Source organism: Oreochromis niloticus, linkage group LG12 (genome assembly GCF_001858045.2).
Source record: "Oreochromis niloticus isolate F11D_XX linkage group LG12, O_niloticus_UMD_NMBU, whole genome shotgun sequence".
Lineage (NCBI taxonomy): Eukaryota > Metazoa > Chordata > Actinopteri > Cichliformes > Cichlidae > Oreochromis > Oreochromis niloticus.
The window spans coordinates 3,119,315-3,134,210 of record NC_031977.2 but is presented as its reverse complement, the minus strand read 5'-3'; the positions used below and the strand labels follow the sequence as shown (position 1 = coordinate 3,134,210).

The following is a 14,896-nucleotide window of genomic DNA, read 5'->3' as shown; positions in this document are numbered from 1 at the left end:
TGAACTTTAGGTCAGAGAGTGTAAAAATCTAAAAAAGCATTTAAACAACAGGTTTCTAGTCTTGAATTGCCAGATGGATAATCTAGATTTATCTGGTGCCATTCTTTGGTGTTGTAAGGTTTTTTTTGTGGGGTTTTTATATAAGCAATCAGAAACTAGCAACAGTTAAAACTTTTGTTTTAATATGATATGTTCAACATGGGTCCAGCACATCATTTGAGTGCATATTCATTCTTACCCAGGCTCATCAATCTCACAAACAGAGCCTTTGGTGGCCCTTTTTCACTCCCTGCTTTCAAGTCCTTTAATGCTATGTTAATGCAGGCCCTGCATTCACTCATATCTTGCTTTCCATTGGCTTGCCCGCTGCAATTTGCTGCTAATGATCCAACCACCACCCCATCCCATTCCACCCCTTTTACCCAACTCCCCACCTCCCTTTCCCCATTTTCACTCTCCTACTCTCGCTCTCTGTCTCACTCTCTTCTTCCAGCCTTGAGGCGTCCTGTTTCAGCTCCTTCGCTTTCAGTCACAATGCTGTGGAGAGGGTGAATGGGTGAGGTGGAGGTGGTGGGGTGGGCATTTAAGAGAGCAGTAGGTGGGAGTGGAGTCTGACCGCAGAGGGTCTAGTGTTTAAGAGAAAGGGAATTCTCTCTTTCTCTCACTCTCTCCCTCTCTCACCCTCTCGTTCTCTCTCTCTCTCTCTCTCTCTCCTCACTGGCTGCTCAACATCAGCTGGCTCTCTAGGTAGACTCGAGTAAACACTCAAAGAGAACAGAGAGAAGAGGGAAGATGACAGAGCTGTCAGTGCTCTGAGAGATACAGACCGGTGAGAACATTTGTCAGGGCTGGCTGATAAGGCTCTCCTCAAGGCTTCTTAGATTGCTCATCGGTGGAGAGGCTGCAAGCATTCTCTTCAAGGTAAGTTACCTCCTTTACCTGCACTGAGCCAGTGTTTGAATAAGAGCAGAATGAATGGGCTGCTTCACTAACCTAATTAAGATCCATTTTGAAAAGGAAATGGCAGTGATTGACAACTTTAAACACACTGTCTCAGCTCTGTTCTTCCATATTAGTGTATATTCAAACTTTTTACAAAGATTTATAAATCTTGTTTTGGCGAATTTTATGAAATGCATACATACGGCAATGGTTATTGGCATTAGAAAAAATCTTTTGATTAGTCATTTTGTTTGCCCCCAAAAAATGAAAATTTGGTGTAATTGGCATAAGCTGACCAACATTTCAGATTTTTGCTTTGATTTCTGAGGTGCTTTGACAGGTTTTCGTGGCAGTGATAGTGACCATGGTGAAATCTATACTCTCATCTCACATTGAGAATGTGTGGATGATGTTAGCAAAACCATTGCTTGCTCTGCAAAGCAGTTACTGTAATTCATTCTATGTTTTGTAATTCGAGCCTTCAGGCTGTTTTAATTGTGCTTTTTACTGCATGCACCTGGCTGCCAATTATGTTTTACTGGGAAAAGTTTTTCCTCTTGTTGGCTGTTTCCTTATTATTACCAGAGAGCAGGTTAAAAAAGACTGCTGCTTGTGGATAGAACAGTGCCATAATCTGCTGAATTATTCTACCTGCATTAGGGCTGATGCTGAGTTATTGTCCGATGGCACAGCAGTGCCAAGATGGGTAGTGTTAGTATGCGTGTGTCCAGCGTATGTGAGGGTGAGCATGCATGTGTGTTCGCACTACTTGCTGAAGTAGGTCCAGCTGTACACTTTATGGCTGCCAGCAGACAGTAGGCTTCTGTAACCCAGGAGACAGACAGCTGCTCTGCATTAGATGCTGCCGGTTGGTTCCTGTCCCAGATCTCCAACATACACAGTGCCTGTTGTAAAGCGGCAGCTTCACTGAAACAAACACACCAGCCTGGTCTGATGGCAAAAAATGTCTTTAGAAATAAGCTCTTTGATCGTGTACATAGACAAAAATAGTTTTTTTTTTCTTTAAGCTCAGCACGACTTTGAAACAAATACAACATGCTTTGTGTCTGCATGCATACAATCACATTTATGGATGAGATTGTCAGCAGCCCTGCATCACCCTGGCAACCAAGAAAATTTTCTAAGAAACCAAGTACTTGGCTAACCCTAGCTAGTTACTTTTAATATTACAAACCTAACCCTACTTTTATTGACTGAGTTAAAAAAAGGGAGTCCCTTGGAGGACTTGAACTGTGGTCACACATAGACATGTCAGTGGCATGTCTATATGGAAAGAAATGTGTGAAATTAGCTGGATAAAAATCACGTTCAAGGAAATACAAATAATGGGGTGTGTGTAGGAGGAACACATACACACACACACCCATACACACACATACACACACACACACACACACAAAGAAATGTGTTTCTAAAAGTATAAAATATTAGATTACATGTGGTGGCTATGGGTTGAACACACATCTCCATGTGCTTCCCAACCTCTTATCATGAGGTCAGCTTCATGTTTTTGTTTCCAACAGGAGTTTGTAGGGAGAAGAACCACCAACCTGAGGGTGTTTGATAGATTAATATGCTGACAGTAAATATGGGATTTCAGGGTTGCTATGTTTTTTTCTCTTTTTTTGGACAGAAAATAAAACAGGTAATGCTAGTTTTCTGTCATTCCTGTCGAAAATGTTTTCTTAGTGGGCACAACTCCCTAAAAGTGTGGTGGTAAAACATAGTGTAACATTAGCAAAATTATAGAGCTGTCATTGGTAACTGAAGCAGCAGCAGTATCAGTCACACCTACAGTATGAAGCAAGGAAAGTTCTTAGTCCTTTAATCCTTCCTTAGTCCTTCAATTTGTAAGAGAATGAAAGGCATTTTTGCTAAAAAAAAAAACAAACAAACAAAAAAAACCTATAAATTTCAGAAATATATATCTCTTAAACGTTTTCAGTCTCCAAAACTTTATTTTAGGCCACTTTGGGTTTTCCGCCAAAAGCTGGTGAAATCCTTTAAGGTGTGTCAGCTGTTCTTCAAGGCAGGCAGAGATGGGATTTATTCATTTAAACTTTACACCTCGAAGCTGTTTGGAGACAATCACATCCTCATGGTGGCTGATATCAAAACCTTTATGTACATCTTAGGGAGAATGCGAACAGGTAAGTTGGTGCAGAAGGCGAGAGGTGATGAAACCCACAGGAGACCCACGGGATACCAGGGGAGCATGTGCTGGATGGTAATTGTGTATGATGAGAAGATGCAGACACAGGGAAGGAGCCCGGCTATGTTTCAACAGCTGTCCAAGCCTTCAGGTCCACTCCAGATCTTTCATATCTAACTCAAATATTTCTTAGAAGATTTACAAGTAATTTTAACCTATTTCCATGTCCAACATAGGTTTGAGTATGTCTGAGTAACAGGAGTGCCGTGTGACCGTCACTGGCAGCGCAGGCTTGGCATATTAATGTTTCATGATGCGGTGGCTATGCATATAAGTAGCCACTGACAGTGACACTTGGCGTAACGATGAGTGGGAAACAGGCCTTTGTTTGGACAGCTGTTGGCTCCGAATGCTCCGTGCCCTACAAAGCTTTATTAGAGGGTGACTGTCTTTAACCCCACTTTGCTCCTCCACTGGTGATTGAGAATGAACAATAACCGTGGATATTCATGATGACCTATGTTAGACAGGACTCAGGAGAAATGCTCTGGTTTGACTAAATGAACCTCATGTTTAATTTAGTCTGGTCTGAACAACCTTTACTGTCTCTTCTGCTGCTCCTCTCTTTGTTTTTCCTCATTAACATTGTTGCTGGTTTTTGATGAAATGTCTCGCTTAAATTATAAAGTTAAGCCAAATTTGACATTTATTATTATTTACAGTGCAAGATAATTTAATCTGGACTATGATAACAGATTCATGGCTTACAAAGAATAAGTCAGACTCCCTTTGGTGATCCCCTAATATTCACGTAGGACCATAGCTCAACATATTTTCTTTTAATTTGTCCTCTTAAGGAAATATCCACCAAAATTATTTCCCAGATCTAAGACACTAAATATTAGCTGTGTAGATGTGTAAATAAACAGAGTGTGCAAGTTCAAAGTTCAAAAGTAGAGCTTTACAAAATCCTAGCCTAGCCTAGCGGTCAATATCTCAGCTATATGACAAAAATGCAGCAACCAGCAAACAATTTCTCGCCATTGGAAGGAAGATATTGGGATTCATGATCTAGCTAGTTAAAAAGAGCTTGTTTTTACATTACAGATAAAACCACATATCGTATGTGTTGTGGCATTTTTTAGCATCTATGCTTATTAAATGGTAGTCCAGTAGAAATTATATGAAATTTGTCAAACTCACACTTCAATTCATATCTGCTCATGTTGTATACTTCACTCCTGAATTGAAAGGCATCATCATAGGGTAATCATTTAGCAGGCATCCAGTTTTATTAATTACAAGACGATGATGTGTCCATTTATAAGGGCTTTGCTTTCCTGTTCTCTCTCTTTTTTTAAAGTATTTGTAAGCCTTGGAATTTACACCGGTTCTTCAGAAAGTTAATTACAGCGTTGCCCCTTTCCCACTAAAGCTTACTCAGATTAGTCATCACCAAAAACAAAGGCACCCCATCAAAGAAATCCAGTGTTTTAACCATCCCAGATGGTTGTTCCTCTGATGCTAATGTGTAACGGGAGAGAAGTGGAAGTCTTGGAGCTGTTGGATCCGGGATGCCTTTGTATTGCCTGGCCCTTCATTGAACATTTGTGGTCGACACTTTGCTCTGACACATTGCCACCACCAGTGACCTCACACATTGGAATGCATCAGCCATAATGTTTTTTAAAACTTGATGGGGGCCCTTTCGAGAGGGGCAGACAATTTAAATTTGGGAAAATGGTAAAAAACAGGGAAGCCAATGAAGAGCCGACCCCGGGCACCGGGGTCATTAGGCTCATACAAGTGTCTGAATGGAAGGCACTCCCAATTTGGACACGCAACATGCTTCAGGCTTTCATCGCAGACAAGGACAAACAGATGTCCGTGTATCACAGCCAACATGCTTGCTTCCATTGCTACTGAAGAGGGGGGAAAAATCTTTTCCATCCAGTTTGAATAGAAATAGCAAATAAACCTCCAGTGTAAAGCTGTGTAAAGTGCTAAAACATGCAGTCTTTGAATGGGCATGAAAACTCTTTGGCATGTTTGCCCAGAAATGCCTAAATTTACCATTCCAGTTACTCTGGAACTCAGACATTTAGGATAGTTGACATGGGAAAAGGTCTGTTCCCTGAGTTCATATTGTTTTCATCTGCACATGAACAAATGTGGGTCAACAAATAGATTTGTCAGTAGTGACTTGCGGTCAGAATTTTCACATTCCTGAGTTTCATGACTAATAGCTGGCACCTCATTTCTAAGCAAATAGTGGCCTGTGGCCCAATTCCGACCATGTGGAAAAACACATGGCCCTGTTGTTAGTTTGACACTCTTGATTACATAAAAACCTACACTGTTCTTACTCACACTTACTGAGACAAAATATAAATAAATAGCTCTTGTTTTCAAAGAAAAATCTTATACTTCTTACTATTGTCTGTCATAGTTGTATAAAGACAAACATCAGTATATGAGAAGAATGATCAGTGGTAAAGGTTTTTGTTCTTGAATGAATTAAAAGAAATGATCATGATTGGGGATGCCCTAAAATTTTTATCCAACAGCCACTGCCAGTATTTCTTTTTCTTTTGTTCTTTTTATTTCCCTCTTTTATTCAAGAGAAACAAGGACATCTTTATAAAAAAGTGACCTGTTTTAAAGTTTGTCATTATCCAGTTGATCCAAAAATGACAGAAGTGATAACCGCGAATACTTAATGGGAACTGACAGTGATGTAATCTTATCTGCAACATGCTGATATCAGCCAACAGCACCAGTATCACCCAGTACCAATATTCAGCTAATATATTGGTACATTGCTAGAAAACAGATAAAAAATGTTGACTGTATCTGATCTAAATTAAAAGAAACTAATTCCTGACCTTTGCATGTGACCCACTGACCTTTGCATGTGACCCACTGCATATTCAAAAGTATAAAATGACAATCATGTAAAACTAGACAGATTGCAAGGAGATTATACACCCACTTTGCAGCTGATTAGCTGATAAGCCCAGGTGTTTGTTACATGGTAAGTTTAGACAAGTCCCTTCAGTTGACATCAATACCTCTGTATAGCATTACAATACAAGCAGCGCTAGATAAAATTAGATTTTTATAGTAATTGTAGTGCAGAGTAAACTGTGAGGAGAAGAAGTAGGTAGAGTGGAGGGCCATGGGTATACAAGCGCCTGGAGAAAACAGGAGGTGGATGTGCTGTAAAGGCTACTTATATGAAGCTGCCAAGCCTCCACACCACACAGGGGTCACACTAATAAACAGTCAGTCACCAGCAGCCAACATGTTAAAAAGCTCATGAACAATGAGTAGCATCCAACCTCTCCATCTGGACCCAGTGAGAACAGCAGTGCAAGACCGAGGCACCGCAGGGGAGGAGTCATAAAGAATATTAATGGGCATCACAGTGAGCCATGACTCAGATCACAATGCTGTAAAAACTCCGCCAAGATTTGAATGTCTGCTGTACTACTGACTCAGTCTCGTTTGTCAACATTCGTTTTCTCCATATCTTTGTGTCAAAATGGGAAATTGGTTTTGGTTGAAGAAATAGACTTTCTGAGGGCAGTTTCAGTATGACATGTCAGCTGAGGCTCCAAATCGCTTCTTGTGAGACAGGGCACAGCATTGGCAGAGCACTCTCTCTGGTATCGAGATAAGTGTTTCTGCCGGTATCTCAGATACAGCCTTCCGTGTCCACCTTATCAGCCACAAACACACTAACCTCCACTAACTCCCCCGCTATCTGTGTCATCGGATCCAATGGGGTCACAGTGGAGCGCTCGCTCGCTCGCGCTGTCTCAGTTTGATGAAACCAGTCTTCTTTTCATCTATGAAAAACAGACTACTTCACTTCATTATTCTTTAGAAAATCAAGGTGTTGTTTTTATTTTCCACAAGAAAAGCAATAAGCAAATAACAGACACAGAGAGTTTTAATGAAAATCATAACGTACTTAAATCAGGCTAAAGGCACTGACATGAAATCAGTTGTTTCTTTCATTCTTCAAATGGAAAGAACTGGGCGAAGGCTGCCACCTGGACCCCAGATCAGGAATGAAATAATCTTATTTTCCTTTATTGTTAACGTGAGTAGAGAATTAAACCATTTGCAAATAATTTTATTTTTAAAAAAAGCAGAAAAACTTTTTATGGTATTTCTATTCCAATATCAGCCTTTGGAACAGGAATACCAATGGCTATTTTTAAAGAAAAATACTAGTAAATCCAAACCTTTTTTTTTTTTTGTCCAATTAACAATCAGAACCCAAAGATATTAATTTTACTGTCATGAGAAACAAAGACAGTTATAGCTTTTAACATTTGTGCAAGAAATTTTGTTTAAAACAACTGACAATGAATTGTTGAGTTTTTTTCACATGCTATTTATGATTTTGTCAGTTAATGAATTCAGCAATAAATGTGTTAGCAAAGATGCCTGCTAGACACGCAGCATCATTAGCATTAATGCCAGTGGGAATCTGACAGTTGATCAAAACAAAGTGCACAGAAATACTAAGACCCTCTGTAAACTGAAGCAGACTGCTGTCCCTGCGTGGCTACACATTACTGATCATAAAAATAGCTCAGCTCAAAAGACTATGATAGTAAGAAATGCGATAGTTTTGCACACTGATCTAGCTAATGTTATGACTGAAAGCAAAGTCTCATTGATCGTATTTAGAGAATAATTTACTATGCATGGACAGATTATAAGCATATAGGTTGTATGTAGTCATTCAGCCTTAGATCATAAAAAATGGACAAAAACATGTTGCTTTGCAAGCTCTTGGTTTTTGTAAGCTCCTGTTTTTTTGCTTTATGACCGTGGCTTTCTTGACTTTTCTGAAGTGACTACACAGTATGGCTACTGTAGACCAAAATGCCTTTAACAGCACAAATATAATCAAGATTATCTAGCTCAGTTGCTTAAATTAGCCTTTTGAGGACTAGCAGACAGCAACTAGCAGCCATACTTGTCAATCAAAGCAACCACAGACCTTATTTTAAGCTTCAGGACAACACCAGGCTGTAAACATGTGAATCCCATATATTTAACATGGCAGTCTAAGGCTACGTCCAGACCATTGACTGTAGAAAACAGACGTACATGGGTATTTTTTGAAAACTGAGATTTTCCGTTTTTCTTTTTTTTTAAAATCCCGTCCACACGTAAAAGCCAACGGAGGAAAACGCTGCTAGGAACATGCCAAAGCAGCAGGTGGCGATATATTCCTAACCGTGTAGAAATATTGGCCAATCAGAAGTCTAGAAGCCTGGGTGGGAAAGAGTAAACAAAGATGGCGCATAGAAGCAGTACTGAGTCCTATGTGTGGAGGAACAGTAACTGTGTGTGTATATGTAAGCATTTAAACACTGCCGAGAGTAAAATTAACAGTAACGGTATTTTGTCTAAGTCCGCCATTGTAGAAATTCATTTCACCGAAACAATAACGTGGCGCACAGTGTTACGTCAAAAAAGGCGCACACCTTTGACGCTGCGTTTTCTCCGTTTTTCTCGTCCACACGTAAATGCAAAAACGGAGTTTTCGAAAATAATCACCCTGGCAGGCGTTTTTAGAAATCTCCGTTTTCAGTGACTGAAAACGCCGTTTACGTGTGGACGAAAGGTGCAAACGCATAGAAAAATCTGCGTTTTCAAAAATACCCGGGTACGTGTGGACGTAGCCTTAGAAGATGGGTTTGCTCTCGCTCAAACAAAACCCAACTTCAATCCTAACAATCAAAGTTAGCTGCTAGGTGGTAAGATTAAGATTCTTTTTCTTACTGCCAGGTCTAGAGGCATCAGCTTTGTGCATGCCAATTTTATTTATCCTACACAAAGGGGGGCCAACAGGATCAAGATGAACCTGTAACCAGGACAGTGAGGTCATCACAAACTCCCCTGAAACAACTCAAAACCCAACATTGACGCATCACACAAATGTTTTTGTATTTTCTCGGTCAATCTTGTTTCCATGTGGTCAGCGCTGTTTCCTTGTTGGTTAATGATATTACCAGTTATCTCCTTTTCTCCAAATGTGCACTTCCTTCTCTTTTAGACGGAAGTTTGGGTTGAAAGATTGACGAGCTGGCTTTGTTCTCTTCCTGCAGACTGCAAACGTAGAAACCAGAACTTTTAAACTCAGGGCCCAGTGATGACAAATTTAATTGTCACTGGAGTCCACCTTAGTTGAGACATCTACCATATGGCAGGTCTGAAATAAATCAGGGCATGAAGCTGTTACTCTAATAAGGCATTATTAGTCTTTGAAATGTATAGCAGAATAACACAGAGCCACAGTCACTACTGGTGGATAACAGGAGCAGCGTCAACAGCCATCTGATAACTCGACAACAAACAAACTGAATAATGAAGCAGTGTGCCCCACTTGATGTGTAAATGTTGTAAATATTCAATGACTACAACTACAAATCAAGTCCCAGAACTGCATGTTAAACAGGTCTGATAGGATGCACATGCTTTCTTTTCATTTCTGAAGAATTTATCAAGCTTGCCTAGTTTTGTAGGTCACTGGTGACAAAAACTCAGCTTGCCTTCTTTGGTACAGAATACAGATCTGGGTCGCTATAAGAACTGAATGCAGCCTTATTGTCTGGGGTTCTTTTCACCTTGAGATGCTGTCACAATATAATAAGCGAAAATGGCCAGGAAATGGGCCTCAGTCACGGATACTTGGTGCCTTGATGGGAATCAAAATAATATGTTTTTTTTCTCTTTATCCTACCTATATTTAAAGGGAGGAGCCACAAATCAAACTAAAGAGCTAAACCCTGCTGACATATAAATGAACATATTTATCAAAATCAACCTGCCTTCAAGGTGGAATAAATCCCCAACATACAGCATCGCTGTCTGATATTGATTTGACTCTTGTTTTTCCATCAAGGTCACAACCAGAGAGAGATACCAAATTGCTGAGGACAGCACTACAGCTATGAGTTATAATCATCAAACACAGAAATAAATTTCACGGAGGAGGCCTAGCTTGAGTCGACTGCTCGATGACTGATCAATGATACGGTTGTTGCTTCTTCTCAGAAAAGGTTTTAGAATTTTATCACTTCATGCTTTGGAGGACGCACACCATATTTCTCTTTCTGCCTTCTTTTTATGGTCGATGAGGCTGTTTTGCTGAACTGCGTAAAAGCCTGATGACAGAATGAAGAATGGCTGGGGAGATGCATTGGTAGTAGACAGGCCCAGAAGCAATCAGTTTTGGCTTGTTTCCTTGTGTAAGGTAGGATAAGGGGTGAATGAACAGGTGAGATGATGAGTGCAGGATCTGCTTCAAATGTGGCAGTGATGGGGCCAGCCAATGACATCGGGGCAAAAGAGATGGAGCTCCACTCTGTCTGCTCCAGCTTCAGCTCCAGCTTTTGCCATGTCCGAAAAATACAGATTGTAGCAGTTAGTTAAAGTCAGCAGGTCACCACATGCTTTGCATACTGAAGTGAAATGCCACTCCAAACTTGCTGCAAATTCTGTTTCAGAGGAAACTGTACAGACTTCACAAATTATATGATTTATATATAGGGGGTAGCTACGACTCAGAAGTTGGAGCATGTGGAAGATTTGTGGTTTGATTCCTGGATGCAAAGTATACTTGGACAAGATAATGAACCCCGGGTTGCCCCCAATGCATTGTGACACAATGCACAGTGTGAATATATGTGTGAATGGATGAATGGGACATGTTGTATAAAATGCTTGGAGTGCTCAAACAGAGTAGATGCAATAACAAGTCCATTTACAGTTGTAGTCAGAAGTTTAACTGTTCTTTTTTATGGTGGAATGATTATACAATATACACCATTAATTATTACTTTAAAAAGACTTAAGTTTGAATTATTTTGTATTTTCTCTGATACATGGAAGGTTAAATGTATACCTACAGACTTGAATATATACATACACTCATTTCTTCCAATAACTAGTGCCGGAAGTTCTCCAATATCTTGACTTAGCAAGGCCAACTTTTTGTTAACTTCTTGTTTCTGATCATAACAACTTCAAATACTAGCTTCTCTCTACAGCATAAAAATGATTTGTTTGACAGCACTCATTGGATTGACCAGCACTCAGAACAATGGGAAAGTCCAATAAATTCAGTGAAGATCCATAATGGAGAACTGTAGATTTACACAAACTGGGAAGGTCTCTTGGAGCCATTTGTAAACAATGACAGATTCTAAAATCACCACTTCAAATAACTCTATATAAGTACAAGATATTCAGTCCCACTAAGGTGAGAGGAAATTGGTGACAGATATTTGTGAGACTTGATGGTTCACCAAGGCTCAAGTCTCCTCTGTGAATTGTAAACTGCTGGAACACCAGCACCACCGTCCACAGTGAAGCATGTTTTACATCGCTGTAGCTTGAGACCATGACAGACGATGACATTAAAGAAACCTCTGCTCCAAAATAGACACCGGCAAGCTTGCCTAAAATTTGCAGCTACCCATGTGGACAAAATTCAGGGTCAGATGAAGAGGTATGTTTGGACAAGTAAAGAGGAGACTTTAAAATTGAAGAACACATGAAGATAAAGCAGGCAAATATTAAGCTTCTTGAATGGCTTTCCCAAAGCCCCAACCACAATCAAGTTAACTATGCTTAAGTCAAATTCATGACAGGAAACCAACCAGTTTAAATGAAATCTACCTATTCTGTCAAGAAGAGTTGTCAAAAATCCAGCCAGAGTGATGTCACCAGCTCACCAATGGCTATCAAAGTGTACGGTCAAGTTGCAACTTGCTAAGGAATGTTTAACCAAATAGAAGTGGGGGTTGTATGTGTACGTTTGACCGTATGTGGATTAGAGAAAATTCAATATAAATTCAAACTTGTGTACCCACTTCTTCAGGTATGGAACTCTCTCGTCACAGTATGTACAAAAAACGAGAGAAAAAATAGAAACAAAGTGCATTACCTTTTTTGGTGACTGACTGTGTCACTGACCCTGCTAGAAACAGTGTATTTTAATCCAAGCCATGAATTATGCCCTATACAGACCAAGTTGATTTGGTGTCTAAATCGGATGATATACAAAATGAAAAAGCAAAGAGCAGCCTGAAGCAAACATTTGTCTCATTATCACATCATGTTTTTGTTGCTGTGACCAGCTATTGTGTTTCCCAGCCTGCTAGATTGTAGAGGTGAGTCTTTTTAGCAGCAAAGCAAAAGCAAAAAGCACTTGCTCTCACAAGGTTGCGATCAAATTCATTTTGGATGATACTGAATGAAAAATTGTGCCAATGGATTATTTTTGAATGAAAATAGAATATTGTCAATTTGTTTGCTTTTTGACAACTAATCGCTACCATGACAGACCAAAACGCCCCGACCAAAGTGTTTAGAGTTTTCCTCTGTGTGAGGTATAAAACTTCAAGTGTCTCTGTAGCGCTCATTCACAACGGGGCGATTTAGATCAGTTGCACCAAATGCTTGTGCGCCAGCAGGTTTCCCTGGGTGAAATTCTCCTCTCATTCAACTACAAGACAAGCAACAAGCTTTGTTACTGTTTGAGAAGCTAACTATACAGCAAAACTAAGTGAGGGAATAACAAAGCAGCAGCAGATTGTATCAAGTCCATGTCTACAGTGCCAACAACTAGCTGCATTAGCATAGTGCCAGGACCACAGGGTGCCCATGAAGGAAGTCCAAACAGACGGATCAGCTCTGTGTTTCTCAGGGTCACACTCAGATTCCCTCATTCTGATTGTTCTGCTTCATATTAAAGACTACTTTATGGCAACTAAGAAGAGAAAGATCAAATCAAAATATTTCAGGGGCTCAGTGGAAGTTTCTTATCTTCATCTATTTCTAAGTAAAGGCAACTTTTGCCAGAGCCACAGAGCTTGTGCAAAGCCCACTTTGGTCTCTCAGGGTTGGTTTCTCTTAAAGGTCCATGTGGAGAGCAGCCAACCTTCAAAGTGAGAAAGCCAACTATCCGCCCAGAACTAAAACCTTAGTAGCAACTCAAAGCAATTTTCTGGCTATTTTGTTGATTTAATCCCTAGTTTGTGATGCTTGGGCACAGCAGTGTGACTGTATTAGTGTCTTGTGTGTGTGGAGACAGGAGGATGGTGGGGGGAGCTTTCAGACCCCTAAGGGCCCAGATCTTCAGCACTCCCATATTAGAACTTTTACAGTCTACCCATCATGGAGGCGTTCATCCATGTCTGTCTAATCATGGGCCTGGTAATGTTGTGGCTGAGTAGGGGGTGAAGCTGTGGGATCCTTCCAAGCTGAGCTCATCTGTCATCTTGCCTAATCATGCGTCAGGCTGAGATGAAGAGAACAAGTGGAATGTTATCTGCTGACATTTTCACATCCACAGGGTGACCCCTGTGGATGTGAAAATGGCCAGTAAAGATGATCTTGAATCCCACATCATTGCAACTAAGTCTAGAGAGAGGAGAGAAAATTAAACCCCTCCATACATATTCCACTGTGATCACACATTTTTGTGTCTGCTTAGCTAGACATTTTCATGTTGACTGCTAACTGCTGCCATTAACCTTTAAAGCAGCCAAGGCACACACCGGTTTTATTAAAGGTAGGAAACGATCAGTGTCAGCATCTCTGACAAGATGGAGAAAAAGCACAATTATATAAACTCAGCCTAAGCCAAACTCCTCAAAAAATAGTGAGTCTGTGGCTATGCATGGAATCTATATTTGTGGTTTTCTGTTATCATCTTGGTTCCAACTGCTGAAAGGGCCAGGAATTTTACTTTACTTTACATTTCTGCATGTAAAAGAAAAATGAGAAACAAAATGCTTTAACTTCTTTACATCTACCAAGTTCACCAACACCAATAAGCAAAGATTTAGACAAAGGGTTCAGCCCCTATTAATACAATTTTCAATGGTTTGAACACCCAAATATGAAAATATTCAACAGTAAAACTAATGCCAAAATGACTGGCTTGATTTGATGTGCAGCATATTCTGGTTTCCAAAAATGTGCATTGTATGTGGCCAGAACAAAAACCAACCCTCACCATAGACATATTGCTGATGACCTGATAGATTTTAGGGTCTGGAAATGGAAAGGCAACACCTTATTGTGTACAATTTTAAAAACCTTTTTAGCAAAGGCATGCATATAACAAACATGTATATTCAAATGTAATATAAGATCAAAGCCATAAACAGATTTTTTGTTGTTGTTGTTTCAATCCCACAAACTCAGCACATTTTCCAGCAGACCTTTTTAAAGAATCATGTTTCAGAAGCATTAAGAATCAAGTTACAGAACTAAAAGAAAACCAGTTGGCTTTCAAGGGGGAGCGCTCCGGGAATGCTGACCTGCTGGTTTGCGGGAGTGGAAAGGAAGTTCGTCCAGACCCTCTGTGCTTTTATAGAAAGACCACAGATGGTTTAGCTATACACCAGTATTAATCTGTCAGCTTGGTTTGTGTTCTGGGCTGGGGGGAATAGAAGTGGTTCTACACGGTGCAGGTGTTATTGGGGTTGTTTGTGTCATGACAGGCTGTCTCCTTGAATGCTTCACATAGATCCCTAAGGTCACACGCCAGCCCTGCTGTAATTGCCACTCTTGATCCTCCCCTGGAAACAACAGGGTGTATGTCTCCTCCATTAAGAGCAGAAGGGCAAAAATGGGTAAGAGGTAGCAACAAGAATAGAGATGGGAATTTGTTAGAGGCAGGTAGGGGGAGAAAAGGTGTTATTATCATATTTCTGTCAAACAAGCAAAAAAAGCCCCAAG

General features: G+C 40.2%; 1 protein-coding gene across 3 annotated transcripts in view; it reads left to right on the top strand.

The window, feature by feature from the left end:
- The first annotated feature begins 579 nt into the window (after positions 1-579).
- tncb (tenascin Cb) overlaps positions 580-14,896 on the top strand; it is a 57,399-nt gene continuing 43,082 nt past the window's right edge. For 2 of the 3 annotated variants that reach the window (XM_013266667.3, XM_019365718.2), the window contains exon 1: positions 580-921. The gene's annotated coding sequence lies outside the window, so the exon portion shown is untranslated. The remainder of the gene's footprint in view (positions 922-14,896) is intronic. The other variant, XM_013266668.3, reaches the window with a different exon arrangement.